The 13,818-nt window shown below is 48.2% G+C and overlaps 1 protein-coding gene across 1 annotated transcript in view; it reads left to right on the top strand.

Moving 5' to 3' along the window:
• Window positions 1-9,197: 9,197 nt before the first annotated feature.
• The window catches only part of peak1 (pseudopodium-enriched atypical kinase 1), a 155,836-nt gene continuing 151,215 nt past the window's right edge, over window positions 9,198-13,818 (top strand). Inside the window, exon 1 of the mRNA XM_056281848.1 lies at window positions 9,198-9,327. The gene's annotated coding sequence lies outside the window, so the exon portion shown is untranslated. The remainder of the gene's footprint in view (window positions 9,328-13,818) is intronic.

The following is a 13,818-nucleotide window of genomic DNA, read 5'->3' as shown; positions in this document are numbered from 1 at the left end:
GGATGAGTCAGGAGTCATGATGAAGTGGCTGACTTCCTGGATAGTGTCAGTAAGTATGAGAACAGCACGTTATCGTGGACAGCAGGAATTAAACTCTGTTGACAAAAGACAACGTGAAATGAACCACCTTATTCATCTGTTAGACAACGAGCCACCTGCCACTGTAGCGCCACCTGAAAATATACGATGGAAAACACACAAATTACACTTCTGTTGTTATATCAACCTCTGTTTCTCGGGTCTTTGTGTACTTGCATGTTTGTGTGCAGTGTTAATAGAAGCCACGTGTTCAATCCCTCCCCATCATCACTTAAGACAAAGTTGTCATTGCTGTCCAGATGTACATTTGAACTTGGCCTCTTTCCTGTCCCCTGTAAAACCCATTGTCTTGGGTCAGGACACATGGATCTGACAATCCACTGTGTCCCACATTAACATTTAGCTTTTGTTTTTAATTTCCCCCCCTTTTTATCCCCAATTGCATCCAGTCAGTTACTCCACTCTTCTGAGCCGTCCCGATCTCTTCTCCACCCCCTCTGCTGATCCAGGAGGGCTGCAGACTACCACATGCCTCCTCCCATACATGTGGAGTCGCCAGCCGCTTCTTTTCACCTGACAGTGAGGAGTTTCACCAGGGGGACGTAGCACGTGGGAGGATCATGCTATTCCCCCCAGTTCCCTATCTCCCCCGAACAGGCGCCCTGACCGATCAGAGGAGGCGCTAGTGCAGCGACCAGGACACACACCCACATCTGGCTTCCCACCCACAGACACGGCCAGTTGTGTCTGTAGGGACGCCCGACCAAGCCGGAGGTAATACGGGGATTTGAACCAGCGATCCCTGTGTTGGTAGGCACCGGAATAGACCGCCACGCCACCCGGACACCCCAACATTTAGCTGTTAACATTTGGAATGGATATACATCGGAGCTGTCGAAGGTCCGTGTTAGTGTGTCTTTAAGTGTTATTGAGGGATGGGGAGCATTCTCTAGTCCTGGCTTGATCCTGCGGTGATGAACCTCTCACGGTTTGGGAAATCCTCTTCCTCCCTTTGGACAACAGGAATTAGAGCCCTGATCATTCTGTCTAATTATACTTTTTTTTTTTTTTACACATTATTGTATTAACTTCCATTACTGTACTGAGATTTGAATTCAGGGGGAAAATCACTTCTAGGAAGATCCAACTAAAGTGACAGCGGGTCAAAGTGGGGAGCTGTTTATTAAAACCACTGAGTCTTTTTCCCCCAGAGGTCAAATGGCAGCTTGGACGCCATCTGTTTTCTGGGGCTTGCATTGTTATTTCTACAGTGTTGTATGTATTACTGGGGTAACTGGCATAATGAGAGGACAGAGCCTGGACCATGAAATTAATTCCGTCTTCCAGCTCCCCTTCCAGCTGGGGTGTCCCTCAGGAGGAGCTGGAGGAGTAAAATGAGGGGAGAACGGAGGTCAGAGCTGATCCGCTGTCGGAACCTGATAAGAAACTTGATAATGGACTGGTGGGTAGGTGGATGGATGGACAGCTGGACAAACGGATAGATGGATGGAGACATGGATGAAGATCATGATGATGTCATCTGCACAAATAATAGTCCACAGACCCTGCTAAAGACCCTCATTGTGTAATGGATTGTTTAATGAATCCTAGTTATTGTTTCTGTAATCAGATGGACTTGGTATATATATACACTACCGTTCAAAAGTTTGGGATCACCCAAACAATTTCGTGTTTTCCATGAAAAGTCACACTTATTCACCACCATATGTTGTGAAATGAATAGAAAATAGAGTCAAGACATTGACAAGGTTAGAAATAATGATTTGTATTTGAAATAAGATTTTTTTTACATCAAACTTTGCTTTCGTCAAAGAATCCTCCATTTGCAGCAATTACAGCGAGAAATTGCTAAGAAATTGAAGATTTCCTACACCGGTGTGTACTACTCCCTTCAGAGGACAGCACAAACAGGCTCTAACAGGTACTATTTAATGAAGATGCCAGTTGGGGACCTGTGAGGCCTCTGTTTCTCAAACTAGAGACTCTAATGTACTTATCTTCTTGCTCAGTTGTGCAACGCGGCCTCCCACTTCTTTTTCTACTCTGGTTAGAGCCTGTTTGTGCTGTCCTCTGAAGGGAGTAGTACACACCGGTGTAGGAAATCTTCAATTTCTTAGCAATTTCTCGCATGGAATAGCCTTCATTTCTAAGAACAAGAATAGACTGTCGAGTTTCAGATGAAAGTTCTCTTTTTCTGGCCATTTTGAGCGTTTAATTGACCCCACAAATGTGATGCTCCAGAAACTCAATCTGCTCAAAGAAGTGCCCATCCAACCAATCCAACTTGTGGGAGCTGCTTCTGGAAGCGTGGGGTGCAATTTCTCCAGATTACCTCAACAAATTAACAGCTAGAATGCCAAAGGTCTGCAATGCTGTAATTGCTGCAAATGGAGGATTCTTTGACGAAAGCAAAGTTTGATGTAAAAAAAATCTTATTTCAAATACAAATCATTATTTCTAACCTTGTCAATGTCTTCACTCTATTTTCTATTCATTTCACAACATATGGTGGTGAATAAGTGTGACTTTTCATGGAAAACACGAAATTGTTTGGGTGATCCCAAACTTTTGAACGGTAGTGTATATACATACATACACACACACACACACACACACACACACACACACACACACACACACACACACACACACACACACCAAGTCCAGTTGCACTCGATTCAATTCCTTTGGATAACCATGACCTGGATGAATGAGGACATTCACAGACTGTAATCAGATTACACATGCTGCACAAGGGCTGCTGATGAAGCCATCTTTTGGGACAGTTTAATATCCGGGGTGTAAAAGTCATTTCCAGGACACTTGTCTGGTAGACGATAAGGATGAAGTGTCCAGTGCAAGGATAAACTATCTATCCCAGCATGCAGTTTGTTAGGAGGCAGAGAGACACCCTGGACAGGTCAGATGTTGGCACTCATTCCTAAATCATTGAATCTGAGATTGTTATAGACAAAATCAGGGAAACCAAATGAACAAAAAATGTACAATGTAAAACTTGCTTCCTATAAATTGTTAGAATGTGTTAGAATGTGAGATGGGTGCCTTTTACATTATGAGAGTCTGCTGGGCAACTCCTGCAGATTTCCTGACACCCCAGATACTGAAGGTGGTTTTCATTATGGCTACGGGGGGGATCCTAGGCCTATTGGAGGGGCTGGGGGTCAGCTTCTGCTTCCAGGCCGGGCCAGCAAAGGCGTAGGAAGAGTTGGTCTGTGGTTTCGGGAAGCACCTGTAGCCTGGTTACAGACGCACATACAGGGTGTGTTCGCAGGTTCGGGGCTTGAGTCGGGGGTGGGGGGCAGCGGGTGCGGGTTGCTGGGTCAGGGTTGGACACCATGGTTGGTGGTTGGGCATGCTGGTGGGGCCGCCTGTTCTGGGGGTGGGGCGCTGGTGGGTGCATGGGGTGTGTTAGTCTTGCTGTGCCTCGCCCTTCTCTCCCAGTTCATGAACGCATACGTAGCACACACACCAAATGATAGACCTAGTGTTTGCGGGACAGGTGAGGTGTGAGCCATTCGGGTGGAGGCACGGGTTGGGTGTATTCGGCTATGTGGGTGTGTGCTTGGTGCGTGTGACCAGTTGGGGCCTCTAGCTGGGGGCAGTGCAGCTTGGAGGGGCATGGGGGCCTGCCTGCCTGCTGGATGTGTGGTCCCGTCGGTCTGTTGGTCGCGGGGCTTGGCTCCAGACAGGGGGTCTGTGCTTGCCCCTGGCTCGGGTCCCACGCCTGTGCCTGGGAGTTGGTGGTGGGGGTGTGGGTCTGGTTTATGCTTTCAGAACTGGTTTGTGGTCATCGGTGGCGTGCGGGCCTGTTGCTCTGTGTGATCCTGGCCCCCCTTTGGGCTTGATGTTCCTCCGGGGTTGCGTTGCTTTGGGCTCCGGCTATTCTCTTGGTCATAGGGTGTCTGCACAACTGCAGGGCCTGTGGGTGGCTGCAGAGCCTGTCTGCTACTCGGAGGCACTACGGTAAGTCACGGATCTCCAATGCCAGAATTTATTGGGATCAATCCCATGCAGTCACCGGTGGACACTTACAGACACACTGCTAGCATCTTAGACTTAGACTGAGACTGCTTTTATTGTCATTGCCTCATGTGTATGTCTCATACATCCAAGGGAAGGAAATTACGTTTCCCAAGGACCTCGGTGCCACATGAAAACAAGTAACACACAATAGATATTAAAAACAAAAAGCGCATTAAAAACAAGAATGACTTCACAGACCTAAACCTCACAAGCACACCTGACACGGACGGTGAGCAAGACGGTCAGAAAGGCATTGTGTGGAAGGAAGGTCTCAGTGTTCAGGCTGTTGAGGAGTGACACTTGCATAGTGTGGTGGAGGCAGCACCACAGCGGTGCTCCGGGCCCTCCTGCCAGAGGGTAGGAGGGTGAAGTGGGTGCATACAAATCCCTGCGTTGTGTGCCGAGCCTTCCGACAGCACAGCTGGGAAAAAGGAGTTCTCCTTCCTCTGGCTTGTGTCGGGGAGCGTGAACCGGCCTCCGTGGGTCGGTTCAGACCTGTGTATCGCATCCTGTGTCACGCCCTCCTCTTCCTGTGACGCACGCAGCCGTTTGTCATCGTGGACTTTCCTGACCCTCACCCAGATCCTGACGAACGCTTCTTGGTCTGCCAACACTAGAATCTATGATGTGTAGCTTCCGATGTTCAGTCCGGACCTGCACACAGTTTTCACTGCACAGCACAAGACTGCTGCAAGAAAGGTTTCTGACAATGAACAAAAACAAACACTAAATTATCATCATTTCAGATTTTCTTTGGTTTTACTCATGGATGAAACACAACATACAACGTGATGTCAGTCAGTGATGTCTCCTGTCTAAACCAGTGGGTTTAACACTTGCACCAGTTCTGGGCTCAGACGGCTGTCTGCTCGGTAAAAGCAGCAGTTTTGGGTCCACCTTTTCCCAAAACTTGTGTTTTCTGCACTGTGTGAATTGTACACAAAAAAATCAAGACGAGCGCTGACAACTTCATTTGTCTGGTTATTGTTCAGCACTGAGCAGTTTTGTTCTTACAGGAACAGGAAACTGATAAACCAGACTTAACGTGGCTTCTGCAGCGTTCACAGGTGTCTTCTGTGTCGGGTGAATGAAGCTTTGACAAACACCTGTAAGTCTTGAGTTTCTGTCTGGGTGACATGCTCACCACGTTACCTTCTGTCAGTCTTTACGTTCATACGTCCATGATCCTAGTTGACACGTGCTTTTCACACGCCTCTGGCCTTGGTCTCTGCTTTACAAACCCCGCTGAGCATCCACTGTTGAGCCAAAACATTATGACCACCTGCCTGATGTGCTGCTGGCCCCCCGTGTGCCGCCAGAACACTGCTGACCCGCTAAGACGTGGACTCTACAAGACCCCTGAAGGTGTTCTGTGGTATCCGCCACCAAAACAGTCAATGTGGTGGAACACTGGTGTCTTCATACACTGTTGTAATGCTTAGCAAATGCCGCTTCCTGTGGAAGAATCCTTCATACATTATTCTGCATTGGAACTGCATAACAACGGCACAGTGGCACAGTGGTTAGCACGCTCACCTCACAGCAGGAAGGTCCTGGGTTCGAGCCCCGGGGTAGTCCAACCTTGGGGGTCGTCCCGGGTCATCCTCTGTGTGGAGTTTGCATGTTCTCCCCGTGTCTGCATGGGTTTCCTCCGGGTGCTAACCCTAACCCTAACCCTCCCACAATCCAAAAACATGAAGGTCAGGTGAATCAGCCATACTAAATTGTCCCTAGGTAGGTAGGTAGGTGGGTGGGTTCAGGGGGGCGCCCCCCGTGATGGACTGGCAGCCTGTCCAGGGTGTCCCCCCCGCTGCCGCCCAATGACTGCTGGGATAGGCTCCAGCGTTCCGGCGACCCTGAGAGCAGGATAAGTGGGTTGGATGATAGATGGATGGATGAAATGCTCATGTTACCAGAACACTGTTGGATTTTTAGGGTGATGCTGTTGATTTTTAGGGTAATGCTGTTTGTTTTGACAGAGAAGGTTCCTGTTTTGTGATGGATTGAATCAAATGTGCTCCTTATAAATCTGAACCACCTCCGTCTCATGATCGGGTTCACAACTTAACTGTCTCAGTGTTAAAATTCTTGACAGAATTAAAAAACAATGAAATTCATGTGCTCTCTGGCACGCTCAACCCTGTATAGAAGAGGAAGAGATATAAATACTGCAATAAATAATAGAAGTGGTAGGATAAATAAATCTATAACACTTTTCATTGTCTCCTCCTCTCCACTTGTCCCATCTTTCCTCCTGATGACTTGTAAAAATGACAACTCCTGTTTTCATCCGCATCCCTGATAGACGAAGGATGCTGTTAACATGTCAGAAAACACAAAGACGGAGACGTTTTAAAGCCCGTCCAGCAGAGCCTGGTCCTCATCCAGCTGGAGGAGAAGAAAATAAAGAGCTAAATCATCTGAACTGAAACGAGAGCTGAGTTCATCCTCCTCCTCCTCCACAGCGCCTCCGGGACAGAGGAGTCAACAATGTCTGGAATGTGGAAAAAAACTTGAGTCATTCCCAAACGTCACCTCTGGACACGCCGCCAGCTCCTGTAGCCACGCCCTCAGCTCCTACAGCCACGCCCCTTGGACCCGGCGCCTCCTGCCGGACACAGGAGCTTCTCCGTGACCGGTTCCGGATGTGATCAGTCCCATTCAACAGTGTTCTAGAGAAACTCATACCCCGTTACTACTGCCCCCTAGCGGTGCGGGTCGTACTGGGTGTAGAAAGGCCTGGCGTGAGACTGCAGATTCTGGCTGATTCCATCCAGCGACCTGCCAGGCGAGCTGTGCAGGGGGGACTACGGACGTGACAGTACGACGTGAGTTGCGGGAAACGGAAGTACAGGGATAAAAAGGAGATGAGAAAAGAAGAACGCGTTTTCAGACCTGAACCAAATACAGTGAAGTAGAACATAAATGTAATAAAATGGAGTATAAAGTAGAATGATGTGTTGTCTGGAAAGACAATGGACTGAATTAGAACGGACAAGCCCGTAACTGCTCAACAGCAGATAGAGTTAAACACAAGGGGAAGAGGTCGCGCGCTCATGTAACGGGCTAGAGGAGCTTTCCCTTCTCGGTGTGTTTGTACTGTCACATCTAGAAATTAAGCTCAACTGTGAACACTTACAAATGTATGCAAATGTACTGAATACTATAGGAAGATGCGACTTTCTTATTAATCAGAAATTAACTACAACCGCGTGTGAGTACATATGAGTTTAAATATGAGTATATATAAGTATATAAGGAGTATATATATATAATTAGATATGAGTATACATAATGTATATATATATAAGTGAGTATATACGAATCTATAAGTATAAATGAGTTTGAGTATTATGAGTATATATATATATATAAGTAGATATGAGTATACATAATGAGTGTGTATATATATATATATATATATATATATAATGTGGACAAAAGTATTGGGACACACCTCTTAATCATTGAATTCAGGTGTTTCATTCAGATCCATTGCCACAGGTGTATAAATCCAGCAGCTAGCCATGCAGTCTGCGTTTACAAAGAATGGGTCGTTCTGAAGAGCTCAGTGAATTCAAGCGTGGTGCTGTCATAGGATGCCACCTTTGCAGTAAGTCCGTTGGTGAAATTTCTTCCCTGCTGGATATTCCACGGTCAACTGTAAGTGGTATTATTGAAGAGTGGAAGCATTTCGGAACAACAGCAACTCAGACAGGAAGTGGCAGACCATGTCAAGTCGCACAGCGGGGTCAACGAGTGCTGAGGCGCATAGTGCGTAAAAGTTGCCAGCGCTCTGCTGACTCAATAACTGCAGAGTTCCAAACTTCCTCCGGCATTAACATCAGCACAAAAACTGTGCGCCGGGAGCTTCATGGAATGGGTTTCCATAGCTGAGCAGCTGCATGCAAGCCTTACACCAACAAGCACAATTCCCACCGTCGGGTGGAGTGGTGTAAAGCACGCTGCCGCTGGACTCTGGAGCAGTGGAAACGGGTTCTGTGGAGGGATGAATCACGCTTCTTTGTCTGGCAGTCTGATGGACGAGTCTGGGTTTGGCGGATGCCAGGAGAACGTTACCTGCCTGACTGCATTGTGCCAACTGTAAAGTTTGGTGGAGGAGGGATGATGGTATGGGGTTGTTTTTCAGGGGTTAGGCTAGGCCCCTTAGTTCCAGTGAAGGGAATCTTAATGCTTCAGCATACCAAGACATTTTGGACAATTCTATGCTTCCAACTTTGTGGGAACAGTTTGGGGAGGCACTTTTCTGTTCCAGCATGACTGTGCCCCAGTGCACAAAGCAAGGTCCATTAAGACATGGTTGGGTGAGTTTGGTGTGGAAGAACTTGACTGGCCTGCACAGAGCCCTGACCTCAACCCCATCGAACATCTTTGGGATGAACTAGAACGGAGATTGCGAGCCAGGTCTTGTCGTCCAACATCAGTGCCTTACCTTCACAAATGTTCTTCTGCATGAATTGGCAAAAATTGCCACAGACACACTCCAAAATCTTGTGGAAAGCCTTCCCAGAAGAGTGGAAGCTGTTATAGCTGCAAAGGGGGGACCAACTCCATATTAATGCCTATGGATTTAGAATGAGATGTCATACAAGCTCCTGTAGGTGTAATGGCCAGGTGTCCCAATACTTTTGTCCATATAGTGTGTGTATATATATATATAAAACTTTGTTAAAAGAAACACTCAACGGTAAGGACAGCTGATGAAAATAGCATGAAACAGGCTTGTAGTCTCAGAGAATTTACTTGAATAACTGGGTTTTATATATATATATATATATATACATACCCATACACACACACACACACATATATATATATATATATATATACACACACACACACACATACATACACAATATATATGTGTGTGTGTGTGTGTGTGGGAGTACTCGGTAGGGAATTCGCTCGAAAGAGAAATAAAGCCGCCGTTACGTGAAGATTAGACGTGTATTTTGGGTTGAAGGCTGAAGGGTCGCGCGCTCCCTCGGCCGCCGTGGCCGCCCCGCGTCTGCGCGCTCCCGCGGCCCGCGCGTGGGAACGCTGCAGCTGCGGGGCCGCGCATAGGCCACGCGTGCACGAGCCGCTCCGACCGCAGCCGAAACGCAGAGAAAATTTCTCCACATTTCCTTTTTTTGCCAGTCCGAACGGGAATACCGGCCGTCGGGAATCCGCCGGGAAGGTTCCGGATCTCGGCGGAACCAGGTAGGACGGGAAAAACGGGGGGGAATCCCGAATTCAAACTGTCGCGAGTCTGCTCAGTTTTCTGTGAACTTCCAGTTTGTAGGACGGGGAATGCACAGCCGTCAGACTCCCATCTTACCCTGCCGAGCACACACACACACACACGCACGATGCGTGTGTAGCTGTAGGACGGGGAATGCACAGCCGTCAGACTCCCATCTTACCCTGCCAAACACCCCGTCCACACACACACGATGTGGACGTAGCTGAAGCTGTGTGTGTAGCTGTAGTTGTGTGTGTAGCTGTAGTTGTGTGTGTAGCTGTAGTTGTGTGTGTAGCTGTGTGTAGCTGTAGTTGTGTGTAGCTGTGTGTAGCTGTAGTTGTGTGTGTAGCTGGAGCTGTGTGTAGCTCGAGCTGTGTGTGTAGTTGTGTGTGTAGCTGTAGTGTGTGTAGCTCGAGCTGTGTGTGTAGTTGTGTGTGTAGCTGTAGTTGTGTGTGTAGCTGCAGCTGTGTGTGTGTAGCTGTAGTTGTGTGTGTAGCTGGAGCTGTGTGTGTGTAGCTGTAGTTGTGTATAGCTGGAGCTGTGTGTGTAGCTGTAGTTGTGTGTAGCTGTAGTTGTGTGTGGAGCTGTGTGTAGCTGTAGTTGTGTGTAGCTGTAGTTGTGTGTAGCTGTAGTTGTGTGTGTTTGTGTGTAGCTGTGTGTGTACATGCATAGGCAGAGGGCAGGAGCTCTGCAGAAGTTGTCTCAGATCTGTTGTGACTGGCGTGTTTGTTGCCCGCACACTTCGTCGCGTCTTCGTCGCGTCTTCATCGCGTCCTCTCGGGTGGACGGTGGTCTACGGAGCGGCGGCGCGTTTGTCCATGTGTCTGTGGTAAACTCGTGTTGGTGTGAACGTTTTGTTCGGTAGGCAGTCTCCGCGTTTTCATCCCCGAATCAAAAGGCGGCGTCTCCCAACTTGCAGCGGGCTGACAGGAGACGTCCATCTTCTAACGAGTCTGGTTGTGGACGTGATGCTGCTGCTGCGTGGTGGTGGTGTTGATGATGAAGGGGATGTGTCAGGTCAGGGGCAGTGAAGGTGGAAGTGTAGCCTGGATTAAACTTGTTTATTTGTCCAACAGAATCACATCCCCACTCTCCCTTCTTCTCTCGGCTCGTGGTTGTCGGTTTTTGTTCTGTTGTGCTTGGTCGTTCGAATCTCCTCACGGTGAACAAAAACAGAGCCGGTTCTGCTCTGGTTGAGGTGGATCTACCAGGAGAACCTGAGCTGAGTCTGTTGGTCTTCATGTTGGTCTTCATGTCCACACGTTCTCTGGACGGCTTCCATGTCCAGTGACATTTACACACCTAACTGAGGCTGATTGTGGGTTGCTGGCAGTGGTGTCCAACCCTGCTCCTGGAGAGCCACCACCCTCCTCTGATTCAATTAATCAAGGTCTTGGTCAGTAGGTAATTAGTAGAACCAGGTGTGTTAAATTAGGGTTGGAGTGAAAAACGGCAGGAGGGTGGTGGCTCTCCAGGAGCAGGGTTGGACACCACTGATCTATGGTGTGTGTGTGTGTGTGTGTGTGTGGAAGACTTTGTCATGTGCAATGTCTTGAGTCAATGAGATGCAGTTTGTCAAGATAAAGTCAGAAGCACTTCCTTCCACAGCAGCTGAACATCCGTCATTTGGCCGTAATGAGCATTTAGTGAATCATTCACTTCCACCTTTTGTTCGCATTCTAGGGATGTCTATTCACACAAGCACTTCATTGTCCTGAACGGGCAGCGTGTTCTGTTGTGTCGTCTTGGTTAAAAACATACCAGAGACATGAAGGTCCACAGTAAGAGCAGTACATGCTTCTGCTGGACCAACATCTTCACCGTATACACCAGCGTTCACAGGACGCTTACACAAGTACTTGTTATGCAGATGTGTTCGGAGAGCTCAGTGGGACAAGGTGAGCAGGGTCAGAAGAAGAAGAAGGGGAGAGCTCAGTGGGACAAGGTGAGCAGGGCCAGAAGAAGAAGAAGAAGAAGAAGAAGAAGAAGGGGAGAGCTCAGTGGGACAAGATGAGCAGGGTCAGAAGAAGGAGAAGAAGAAGAAGAAGAAGAAGAAGGGGAGAGCTCAGTGGGACAAGGTGAGCAGGGTCAGAAGAAGAAGAAGGGGAGAGCTCAGTGGGACAAGGTGAGCAGGGTCAGAAGAAGAAGAAGGGGAGAGCTCAGTGGGACAAGGTGAGCAGGGTCAGAAGAAGAAGAAGAAGAAGAAGGGGAGAGCTCAGTGGGACAAGGTGAGCAGGGTCAGAAAAAAAGAAGGGGAGAGCTCAGTGGGACAAGGTGAGCAGGGTCAGAAGAAGAAGAAGAAGAAGAAGAAGAAGGGGAGCGCTCAGTGGGACAAGGTGAGCAGGGTCAGAAGAAGAAGAAGAAGAAGAAGAAGATGGGGAGAGCTCAGTGGGACAAGGTGAGCAGGGTCAGAAAAAGAAGAAGGGGAGAGCTCAGTGGGACAAGGTGAGCAGGGCCAGAAGAAGAAGAAGAAGAAGAAGAAGGGGAGAGCTCAGTGGGACAAGGTGAGCAGGGTCAGAAGAAGAAGAAGAAGAAGAAGAAGAAGAAGAAGGGGAGCGCTCAGTGGGACAAGGTGAGCAGGGTCAGAAGAAGAAGAAGAAGAAGATGGGGAGAGCTCAGTGGGACAAGGTGAGCAGGGTCAGAAAAAGAAGAAGGGGAGAGCTCAGTGGGACAAGGTGAGCAGGGCCAGAAGAAGAAGAAGAAGAAGAAGGGGAGCGCTCAGTGGGACAAGGTGAGCAGGGTCAGAAAAAAAAGAAGAAGGGGAGAGCTCAGTGGGACAAGGTGAGCAGGGTCAGAAGAAGAAGAAGGGGAGCGCTCAGTGGGACAAGGTGAGCAGGGTCGGAAAAAGAAGAAGAAGGGGAGAGCTCAGTGGGACAAGGTGAGCAGGGTCAGAAGAAGAAGAAGAAGAGGGGGATGCAGGAGTTTGTTTACCGGGAACACAAATGGCCCCAAGTTGGACGGGGCCTGAAGTCTCATCTGGTCTAGAGTTTAGGGATGGACACCGCAGGCTTCAGCTGTTGGTTGTTTGGATGTTTTATAAGCTGTTGAGACGTCTTCTAATGTAAAAGTTGATACAGAAAAGTCAGTGCGGTGGATCTGTGATGGTGTGAACGCGCCGTCTGTCTACATGTCAGTTCCACACTTATCAGTGGACTGAAGAAAGTCAAATAGAAACTAGAATAATCAGTCGAGTAGTTTCGCTCCCTCCATTGGTGGAAGGGAAACTCTACTATAACCTAAAAGACTATTGCCAAAGCATTTAATGGGTTTTTATTAGTTGTGAGTTTATCATACAAACTCGTCACACTTTGGAAAATATGTGAAGTTGGGAGTGAATCATGAAGCATCTCGTGTTTGTGTGCAGCCCAGATGAATTTTCCTTCCTCTAGTGTGTTTCTGTGTCAGTGCCTGTGGGCGGCTCAGCGCTCTGGTTGTTTACCTCGTTACAGCCTTATTAATTGGTTGAGAAAATGCCAAAGAGGAATGTGCAAAACACTTCAGAGGAAGTCCAGCGACATAAATAATGAGCACTTCCCGAGCACTTTAAAATAGAACAAGATATCAATTACACTCAAATAGACTCCGTCACTTTGACTTTTACCATAACTCACTTGTAACGGCCCAACCTGTTGTGTTTTGTGACGGTGGGCGTGTGTGTCTCTATGAAGGGAATGTCATGTGACACCGCAACCCCTGACCTCAGGCCTCGGTGGGGAACAGGTGTGACCCAGAGGTCAAGGAGCTGGAAAACCCAACACGCACATACACACACACTCGTTTGACGTGGGATCAGCAGCTCTAGCAGCAACACTAAACATTTACACTGAATAAGAAATATGATGTTAGATTCAGCATTGACAAAGGTTTTGTGATATCGCTTATGTGAATATTTATATACTGCTCTAATTACAATCCATAAATAAAACACTATTTCGTTTTATTTTCTATCTTCACAAATTTCACCATGACTTTGTTATGTTAAATAGAATTGGAGGACTGGTTAAAGTACCTCCAACTCCTCAAAAACAAAAGCAGGACAGCAGCAGCCACTCGGGGCAGCAGCCCCCGGCCGGCTGCCAGCCACTTTCACCCGTGGGAACTGACCGACCCAGCGGGCATCTGCCACAGATCTGTACGGGCCCCGTCACAGACCAGCTGGCAATTCTAGGCGGCTGTATCTATAATAGACTTCCGGAAGAGCAGTGCCAACCCCGATCCACTATACATCAACAGGGACTGCCTAGAAAGGGTCCTTATTTTCAGGTTCCTGGGTGCACACATCGCTGAAAATCTTTCCTGGACCATCAACACAACCGCAGCGGTCACGAAGGCACGGCAGTGACTCCACCTCCTGGGGATCCTATGGAAAACCAACCTGCAGGAGAAGCTGCTGGTGTCCTTCTACCGCTGCGCCATCGAGAGCGTGGTAGCGTTCTGTATCTGTGCCTGGCATGTCAGCTGCCCAGCAG

This window comes from Lampris incognitus, chromosome 6 (assembly GCF_029633865.1).
Source record: "Lampris incognitus isolate fLamInc1 chromosome 6, fLamInc1.hap2, whole genome shotgun sequence".
NCBI lineage: Eukaryota > Metazoa > Chordata > Actinopteri > Lampriformes > Lampridae > Lampris > Lampris incognitus.
Note: the sequence above shows the minus strand (reverse complement) of the source record. Positions and strands in the feature narration are given on the sequence as shown.